Raw genomic sequence first — 11,130 nt, 5'->3', positions numbered from 1 at the left:
TTTCCCTACCTTTCAGCCACCTCCTAGAAGAGCTTCTTCTACTTCAAACTCTTTAGGGATCACTTCTATATATTTTCTTCTAATCACATCTAGCTCCTTTGCTGGAGGTTGATTTTTCTTTCACATTTTTTTCTTTGAGAGAAATAACATTTTTCCTACTACAACCTTATGTTCCTTTCTCTTCAAGTCACACAACTATCATACTGCAGCTCCCTCTAAAAAGCCTTCTTTTTTATATAATTACTCATAGATCAAAATAGCAGAGAATGTCTTTGCTACTGTAGTTTTTCAGAGTGTTTTTGATAACTACATAATGAGAAAAAGCTTTGCACTACACTTCTCTTGTGTCCTAATTGGATATTACTTGTATTTAGATCTTGACATAACAAGGGCTTGAAATGAATTTTCATGAATATTTGTTGTAAAAAGAGGACACATTTGAAATTATAATATTTAGATTCTATTAAGGTGCAATTGACCAGCTTGCAGACAGCAGGACAGAGGCTCAGGAAGAAATTACCTAAGATCCCCGTGGGACTCAACATTCAGGGCCAGATCCTCCGTTTGGCTTCAATGGAGCAATGCTGATGTACTCCCACACACAATCTGGCCTTGTTCTCTGCAGTGCTATTGCACCCAACACTTTTTTAAACAGGTTTGCCTTTGTCTGATTCAAAGTTGTATTTTTTAATATTCCTTTATTTTAAAAAATCTTCTGTGTTTAAAAGCTCTAAAATGAACTCTGTGTCAGCCTCTCGGCTTGATGATTTTTGATTCAGTTGCCACGTGCAAACTCAAAGGCCTTCAATACCCGTTTCCTTTCTGATGCATCTCCCACAGACGCATAATATTCCCTGGAAACTCTTCCAGAGATGAATGTGCTCAAATTTCGCTGTGTAGGGGTAAAATATTATATTACATAATATTGAATTTTAGTCTCATATCAGAGATTTTCATCTGGAGATATTACAGCACCCAAAATGTAATATTCCAATGTCTGTATTCAAGTGTCAAGTATTTAACTGCCAAATAAATGTTCTGTCAGCTGGACTCCTCAGGAATTCCAGTGGTATCTGGAGCTCATCAGACAACTCCCAGAATTTTGTTTTCTGGGAATTTCTTGAGGAAGTATCTCAAGCTGACTGCACCTATGTAAAAGCAGCAGTCCAAAAGTAAATCAGTGCTTGCATCCCACATGCCTAAACAAAACTTCTTCATGGGTTTATTGTCCAATGTTTGGCAGTTGCAGGTATGAGTGGCAGGCAAACCCGAGAAATTAATATTTCTATTAAAGATCCTTTCATGCATGTGTCTACAGGGAGTCTTCATTAACATTAAAGTTGAACCTCTTAAGAGATGGCTAGACATCTTGCATGGCACTCCTCCTGGCCCTTTACTTATGGTATTTTATTAGCATCGACACTGAGATATTACTTACATAATAAGAGTTTATGACAGCACAAGTGCTTGTATGAGGGGACTGCACTTCATTATAACATATTTTCTGACATCGTGTATTCTTCATTAACTTTTAAACATTTTACTAATTAGATTTCACTTCATGAAGTGGACACTAAGTAGGATGGCTTTTATCCTGGCTCCTGCTCAGTGAAAAATTATGGGGTTGTGGGCAGCAAATGTTAATTGAATATACAGCAGTAGCTGAGTTCTGCTGCTGCCCTTCTCTTCCTGCTGCCCTTTTCGAGACTGAAGGCTGCCATTATTGCCTCATTCCTCTGACCTCTTATAAGGGCAGCACAGAAAGGTCAGGCTGCTCTTTTCTTTCCTCTCCTCCAGATCAGCCAGCAGTCTAGACCTCTCTATTCTCTTCACATAGTTTTCCATTACACAACATCTCTCTGCACACCTTCTATTCTTACCGCTGATTTATTGTTCTAGTACTAACACTTCAAAAATTAGACACCTCCAGCTCTCCAGGCACCTAGATAACCTCTTAAAAATAAATGACTAACACTTGCCATATGATCAAATAGGAGTAAAAAGACATCTAAAGCAAAATGTGATACAATCCTCCAACACTTTCACCAAAATTCTCTTGCTGCCTCCTCTCAGCCCACCTATCTCTGTGACGAAAGTGGAAACAAGCAATCTGGTCCTGAAAATTAACAAAGATGTCCATAGGAATGGACCTCTGCCTCTGTCTTCCCACTTATTTTTGTTTAACCCTAATGTCCCAATGCAATCAAAGCTTATGTGATCGCAGACACTCTGCTTGTTTGCAAGTCTGTCTGCCTCTGCCTAGGAACTTTGGATTTCACTGGATAATTTAAAAATAATTTCACAGAAAAACAAAAGTCTCAAAGTTAGGCATGAGTTTCATGAAGCTCAGCAGCCAGCTTATAGGAGGGAGCCCCTGGTAGCACTTTGAGTGAAGGAAAGGCAGGAGCAGATTGAATTGCCTCTGTTTTGTTCAGTTTGCCCAGAGGCTGGGAAGAAGTAGCAAATAGATGAGTCAGTACACAATTATTAACTGGACCAGAAGTCTACACATAACTTTAAACCAGCCAAAGTATGTTTTCTTTTCACCACCAGGCAGGGCACAGGTTGGTAGAGAATATAAGAAGAAGCTCTGAAGCCACCTTAACTTCAGAAGTTATTGCAGTAGAAAGTGCATCTGGGGACACAAAAAAGGGATAGGGGTAGTCTGGAAAAAGAGGACATAGAGATATCACAGAGTATGAGGATTTTTAAGGGACATAGGGGAATCTGGAGTTAAATCAATGGAGAAATGCAGACAATTAAGGACAAATCCATTGCTAGCCAGACTTCATTACTCCCAGAACTAGTAATAGGGCAATGGCTTATGTCCCTTCACTGCCAATAATCACAGAAACCATATCAGACAGAGCTTCTTTTAAGGATTCACTCAGATTATTTAGCTTTCCAGATCAAAGTCAACAGCTTCAAGTGAATCTGAAAGACAATGGCATGAATGGCCTTATGGGGTAACAAGAAACTTCAGCTTTTATTGATATCAGTGAAATGAGATCAATAAATGCAGTCACATAACCTTCAAAAGCTCAGGCAAGTCTAGTTAATTCATTCCAAATGAGTGTATGAGCACGTGCTCTGTTCAGGTGTCAACGTCTTTAGGTTGAGATAATATACGGAATTTACTGGTAAAATTTTTACTGTGTTATCTTTCCAAATAGCCTGACTACAGTATTTGTGCTGTTCCCTGAAAGCATAGGGCTTCCAGAGGACCCCTGCCCAGTCCTAATAAAGGCATTTGTAAAATTGTCCATAGAAATCTCTGCATATGGAATCAGGCTGATCCTGGACAGCAATAGCAATGCCCTTATTAATTCAAACATTTTTGTATTAAGAGATTTTAGTACTCTCATTAACATTAACAGCATGAGAGCAATATCTTGTTAGGAGGAAATACAGTAGCGGAAGGAAGAATGCTCCAGAGAGGAAGATTTCCATGGGGCTTAAAGATCCTTGGCACGAGATACAAATGAGAGCGACTTCTGTGTCTCAGAAAAGTTTTCTTGCTTTGCCCACGGAAGAAACACGGCTGACTCCAAGTCATAAATATTATTAAATATTGCCCCCAGGCTTGATTCCCATAGCCAACAAGTTTGATATTAACTATTCCTTATACAGTAAAAGTTCTGAATGTACTGATTTTGCATAACTTGGAGGTGGGTACCACTGCTTTGGAAAATCCAAAGCAAACATGTTGTATGGATTTCTCAGGTATCTGAATACAATTTGCAAATTTGTTCAATAGAAATGGATAAAACTGGAATAAAATTCAGGAAAAGTTATAGACTACTTGTTCATCTCCCAGTTCACATGCATTTTCAGGTGAAATATTAATGAGCTAAATAATACAAGTAAATTTGGATCACCAAATTAGGAAGACAAGCTTAATCTATCTTGAAACATCTTTTTGTTCCCAGAAGTTTTAAACCTTTAATATTGGAAAAAGTATATTCAGCAATTCATACTGGGGCCTGATGCCATCTATTCTACTGCCTGTTGTGCCCATACTGGTAATGCTGCTATGAAACATGACTCTAGGCATACTCAAAGGTGTAGCATGGGAGGAATTAAACTGCTTCTTTCACGTCTTCATAGCTAATACCTTTTATCGAGTTATTATGTAGACTGATCAGAGGAAGACAGTTTAAATACTTGGTGACTTGTCACACTGGGGCCTTCAACTGTTTGAAATAATAGATTATTTTCAGACAGTTGCTGCTGTTCAATTATGCATTTTTGTTTTGTGATGCATATAATCAGTCACCATATTCACAAATTCAAGATTTCCCAGAGGGAGAGGTTTTCCAGATAGGACTTCTATTGCTTTCATGCCTTATCAAAATGGAGGCAAGCAACACATGTTTTCAGCAACAAATATCTTGGGAAATATACTAAGGCCTCAATCCTGCTGTTCTCAGAAGTTTTAGGATTTACTGGAATGGTTAAGGCAGTATGCTAAGCCCAGATCTATTCAGTGTTCCAGATAGAAAACTGTTTTGAGAGGAAAAAAACAGGAGGATATCAAATTCCAGATCAAAAGGGTAATAAATGTGTCAAAAAATTTCCTCAAAAGAATGAATGTTAGTTTCTATGGTTTACACATTATCAACCATTTTTGTCACCAAAACAGAAGCAAAAACCTGCAATCAAGGCTAAAAACTCTCTTCCCAAGCACTAAAAGAACCTCTTTCCAATCAGGAGACATGGACAGTTTTGCAGCTGTCCTTTGCAGCATCTGCATATGCAAGGCTGTGACATAGCCCATCAGCTCTGACTGCAGACACACAAAAAGGTTGCACGCCTTCTCTGAGAAACAACTGACCTTGGTGCCTGCACTCACCTTCTTTTGCCCCTGACAAATCTTTTGCATTTTATATGAAGTAAAAAGGAGACCTTGTGCAAGAAATCCACCTAGATCCACCCCATTTATGCCACCGGGAGCTTAGATTCTTTTGATATATTAAAACCAGAAATGCATGAAGTCACTGACAGACTGACACATAATTTGTGATACAAAGATGTACAGTGATGTAACATCACTGGGGCCCAGACAGTTTTGAAATGTGAGTGCAAATCACAGGCCTCTTAGCTTGCTAGATGCAGTCAAAACAGTATCTAAGATTTTAAGCCTTACAAAATTTAAGGTAGAGGAATACCAAAATACAGATCCAAGCTTCATCTGGTACATCCGCCCCTACCAATATTGTGTGGGAATATTCCCACAGGATGAGGAGAATGTCAAAGATAGGCCAGCTTCGCTTATGCACCATTGCGCAGAAGAGAAGGATAGCAACACAGTTTTTACATTTCAAATCTTTGTTTTGCTTAACATCAAAGTTATTTCCAGAGCCCCACTGTGAGAAACAAGACATCATTACTCTGGGTGCTGAAGAGACAGTTGGCGTACAGCCTGATTCTGGCCTGAATTTTTTTCCCTTCTCATACAAGATATATGTAGCCAACTTTGACAATAACATTTCATGCAATTCTTTTTGATTAGAAATGTGCTCAGAAAACAGACCATTAAAACTCAATGAAAGGTCAAGTCTCCATTTGGGTAATTATGTTGTTTTCAAGAGTGATCAGAGAAAACTATGGCAACATATTGTGGATTAGTATCTGCCACCATATGGCACTTCAGAATGACAAATAGAAACAATACGTATACTTTGTTAAAGAAGCAAATTGTAAGCAATTTTAAAAACCGTTTTATAAAATCAACCCTTGGTATTAAATACAGGAAACCTGTGGGATATTTTGTTGTGCACATTGCTATTCAGGTACAGAAATATCCAAGCCCATCAAGTCCTGGGCAATTCTTCTTCTTTTACTTCTGATTATTTAGACTTTTTCATTTGCACTATCTAAGAAATTTGTGAGGTATCTCTAGCCCTAAGGAAATATTTGAGGTGCTTAAATACATGCTTAAAAGGCAAAGCAAAGACACCCAAGGACAAAGGTTGAGTACTTAGTCCTATTAAAATCAACAGAAAAAAAACCATCCTAGAAATTTAAATGGGACAGAGTTTTCACATCAGTACTGCTGACAGAAAAAAACCCCAAACTGCTCCTCTTCCCCACTGCTTCCCTTTCTGCAAATCATGAGACAGACTTAAGAAACAAAAAAGGATTTTTTTTACCTCTTTCTTGCTTTTAAACGGTTGAAATGTATGCAGATGAGTTCTGATGTTTTTCTGGAAGATCAACTGCATTTTTTTTCTTTTCAAAGACTGTTCACATATGAACCGGGTGTTTAGGAAAAATTTTGTGAAATATGACATCTTCAAGAGCTCAGAGCAGTGTGCAGTGGTGGGCCTTGGCAGGCCTGGGCAGCACCCGCTTGGAAACCTTGAGCTCCTGTTGCTGGGAGATGTCAAGCAGAGATGGCAGTGCTTTGTCACACAAGTGTGAAAAACGAGCTTTACAAGGGTGCCGTGTCCCTGGCACTATCCTTCCCAGCTGTGCCCAGGCCAGGAAAGCTCTCCTAGGCCAACAGGGTGGGCCTTGGCCTGCAGCCACTCCACATGGAGCTGCATGGGTGGAAGTGGCTGGCTAGAACTCTATAGAGAACAACCTCTGCTGCTCCGTGGGCTGTAAACACACCTGTGCAGGTCCTGGGCACCACCCAGCCCACTTTAGCTGCCAGAACTGGCTCAGAATTGCTAATGCCCTCGACCACCACAGCCTCCATCTTGTCTGCCCTCCACTAAGGGACCTGTCTCCCGCTCCTGAACCACTTCCTCCAATGAGAGGCTGGTGACAGACAGCCAATCCTTTGCCTTTCTTGGAGACTGACACTCCTCTTCTCCAATGAAAGCCCACCCCTCAGGTGGGGGAATGTCCCGCCCCAGAGCCGGCTGGGCGGGCTGAGCTGAGGCGGCTGCCTCGCGCCTGAGCCTGTGGTGGGAGAGCACCTACTTCTTTCCAGCTTCACCTCTCAGGCCAGGATGGACTAACTGCGATGGAGAGAAACTTCCCCCAAACAAAACAAACAGCGCTGTTTCAATCAAAAAATAAGGGGGAAATAAGCCGTGCGAACTATCGCATGGAAATCGTGCAGCCTCTCTTTCACCTTATCATTCCAATTACATTCTCCTAATCTACAAAATTGAAAGGTAATGAGCAGTATTTCCTTAAACCACATTAAATAACACTGTCAAAATGCAAATTTATTCATTAAGTATAAATGAGTGTGTTAAATATTCATGAATTGTTGCTTGCAGTATATAATTAATCCCATGGTCTGTGTGTCCAAAAGCATTTAGAAGATAAAGAGTTGAGAAAACGCTGCTGTAGAATGATAACATTTAAAGCATGTTTTTAAAAGCAAAGGTCGCCAGCCCTTTGGATCCTAAACTATTACCGGTGCTTATAATTCATTGTAATACCTCTTCAGCATGTACACATGCTTTCATGATTCAGGGTTTGTATCCTCAGTCCTTGCTGTCTAATAATCTATTCAAGGAAAGAAATACTTGAGAGCGGAAGGTGCTATTAAATTATCCCATTCACCACTGATGCACTCAAATTAATACGGTACTTTCCACATTTTAAAATTCCCAAGGATCGCAAAGCTGCCCTTGAAAAACGATGCAGTTTGACTCCCTGGCCCTCCTTTTTCTGAAAAAAGTTCATTCTGACACTTACTTGAACTGTCACTAAGGCTGCTTGCCATTTCAAGTATCACAAAAGATAAAACAAAGGCTTCAGCACCAGAAAAAGACCAGCCTCATTTTTTTCTGTGCTTTATAGCCATTTGCGGATATGAAGCACAAACCCCAAGTCCTGTACTAAGCTTTAAGTAGGTGCTCCCATTGATGCCAATGAGAAGTAGAGCACATAAAGTGCTGGAATGTTGTGGCTCAATGTCCTTAGCTTAAACATGCACTCTTTTCTCTGCCTTTCTTAAATTCCCACTGCTTCCTTTCGTGTAATCTAAACTGCTTTCAGAAACTCTTTGTCAGCCTGCTTCATACTTTTTTTGGGAAGAATCTTCGAGGCACCAATGAAAAGATCTGTTTTTTTCAAGATAGCATGAAGAAGTAACAAAAAATCAAGTCATTATAGTGTTCATAGTAATTCCCTCCACAATCACTTGATGATCTCAAGTTGCTTACAACATCCAGCTTTCAGCTGTTGTAGTTGTGCAAGTATAAACTTTGCAGTCTCCCCTTCCTTCCACAATGCTTTCAGAAAAAAAGTACATGGCAGTGACTTGATCTATGATGTTTTAGTGTATGAGATTTTTACCATGTCACTTTGTGTGCGCATGTGTGTGAATGAATCAACACAATACCAAAAGTGATTCATAATTCCAAGTAACTCAACCTGTTGTTCACAGCACAGGCCATAGAAACTAGACATTTTCAAGAAAAGCTGTGAGGCTGTGCTCTGTCAATTTTTTTTTTCATGTTTTTCCTTGCACAAATGTAACAAACGGCATGTCATTTCTGTGCAGGCTTGTTTTGTTCATTCAGTGCCAGCAAGAGTATCTCTGCCTGGCATGGGCTTCCAGTGTACCAAGTGGACATATCCTGCAAAGTTAGGTGCTAAAGGTTTTTCAGTTTCTATACAGTGTCTTCAGGGGACACATTTGCATCGCGCTCTTCCTAGTTCTGCAGAACTAATACATAGGACAAGGAAGCAATCAAACTTTTTGCTAGGTGACATCACCATACATCAAGTGTCTTTCATCAATCGAGTCACTAAGATGATGAAGCAATAAAACTTGTAGTGTGTCAGAACAATGAACTGAACATCTTTTCCGAAGTGCTGACAAAAAAAGGCAATGTGAGACCAAATGGATTTGATTAGCCTTATTTCAAGGCCTGAGCAATAGCACTTGATGAACTATAGGCACTATAAGAATAGGTTGAAGGCAAAGCTGGTCACAGAATGCAGGATAATGTTTCTTCATATCTATTAAACAGGTAAGTCATCAAACCCCATGGCCAGGCAGCTGCAATCCAAACACTGTTGACACTCAGTTTACAAGACATTTGTGATAAGTGCTTTTGTTGTAATTAAAAAGCTGTGCAAGTCTACCCAGATGTGTCGTAACCAGAACCTTATCTGCTGTGCCAAGATGCGGACAGACCTCACCTGTCAAAGACAATTAATTTGGATAGCTCTCCCCTGGACAGGACTAGAGTTAATCAGAAATTCTCTGGTAGAATGTTTTCTTTTTTCCAGTGAAGAATGCTAGTTGGTTGTCATTTAAATCTCCCATAGAAAGATACAGATTTTGATCAATCTTCTGTCAAAACAAGCCAGTTCTTAATCTGTTTCATGTTTTGACAGTTCCTCTGCCAACTTTACATAATGTCTCAGAACCTAGACTCTGTAGTTCCCGAATTCTGCCGATCCAGAGAAGAGATGGGAGCTGCTAGCCCAGGGACTGGGCTACCCACAGAACTCTAGTTTCTCTGTGCAACACTAAAAAGAAGGGCCCAGACAGATGTGTTAGAACAGCCTATTTTCATTTAAAAGCAGATGGCTTTCCCCCATCTCCCACTCACCCCCGCCCAAATTTCAGAATCCTCCAGAGGCAGAAGTGCTTTTCAAAAAAGGACAATTAGGGATCATATGTAGCCAAACCAATCTGGGGAAAAGGCTGGAAATACAAAGATGATTGGAAAGACCGTTTTGCAAAGAAAAAGTAGATACAGTACAGCGTTCCTGCACAGCCTGGACTCAAGGTATGTCTTTAAGACTGAACAGACAGCCAGTGTCAGAGAGCAAGGATCATCAGTGATTACACATTAAGCATCAGTGACTCTGCTTCATAGGAGGTTGTTTCACAGATCTTAGACAAGTTCAGGGAACCTTGAGTGTTGCTGAAGGAGAAGAATGCCTGCGTGATCCTTTAGGATATCCTTGGCTGGCAAATCAAGACAGGAAAAAAAGATTCTGAAGATGGAGCATCTGTCTTTGACGCAGGTGAAAGGATGGCACAATTTGGGTCTTCTGTTCAGTAGAAAGGCATACAGCCTGCTAGGCAAGAGGCTGAAAATGAATGCTGAAAGGGGAATTGATGAAAAAAACCCCAAACCCAACCAAAAAAACCCCCAAATGAGTCCTCATTCAGTATGAAATCAAGACAGCAAAACCAAAATTAATCAAGGATGTAAAAGTAGCAGATTTTCTATAAACCAATACTAAAAAGGAATCAAAATTACCTATTTATAAATTCAGCGTAGCTGGTCTTACTGACACTAGATGGGAAGAACTGCATAACTGGAACATTAAAATCAATGGTTATAACCTATTTCGGAAAGATCAAGTAGAGAGAAGGGGAAGAAGAGTGGAACTCTATGGTAAAAAAGACAGTCTGTTTTCAGGACACTGGCAGCTCAGAAGCAAATGATCTTGAATGCAATGGATCAATACTCTAACAGATAAAACACTAGATGGGATAGTAGCTGCTGTCTGCAAATCCCCAAGTCATAGAAGAGAGCAGGATGGCTGGATGCCTTTGCACCTTCTCTAATGTGTAGGAGCAAAAAAGCTGCACTATCATCTGAGATTTCGGTCTGCCTGACATATGCTTAAAGTTTCATGATTCTGGTACTAAAACCTCTGCAGAATTTTTGACCGTTATATATGAACATTTCTTAAACCAAAAAGGGAAACTCTCCAAAAATGAGAATTTTATGTGAGATGTCATCTCACAAATAATGAAAAGAAATCAGAGGACTTGGTAAGAGAACCAAGTATTAGTGGCTATGATGGTAGATTGATTGCTTTTTATTGGCATAAAGAGAATGAAGCCCAAACAGTAATATCGATGGTGCTGTCTTTTTGCCAAACTGAAAATTATTGTAAAGGAGAATCAGCTAGGAGAAAGAATTGATCAATAATTGAAATATACACATATTTTATTTAATAGCTGCAAAATTAGGAAAGAAAATGGTATGTGTTTTAAAAATATCTAGCTCAAAGGGTTAACAAAAGCCTCTACATAATTGTAAATCAATGAAATGAAGAAAGAATATTGATAACACTGAATATAGAGTAGAAGTAAGGAATTACATAAATAATTGCTCCAATAAGTGTAGCCAAGTTGTAAGGAGAAATTTATGGCCAGAGAATTAAGGACAATTTTTCAAATCCATTAGA

This window comes from Charadrius vociferus, unplaced genomic scaffold (genome assembly GCF_000708025.1).
Source record: "Charadrius vociferus isolate BGI_N301 unplaced genomic scaffold, ASM70802v2 scaffold163, whole genome shotgun sequence".
Taxonomy (NCBI): Eukaryota; Metazoa; Chordata; class Aves; order Charadriiformes; family Charadriidae; genus Charadrius; species Charadrius vociferus.
Note: the sequence above shows the minus strand (reverse complement) of the source record.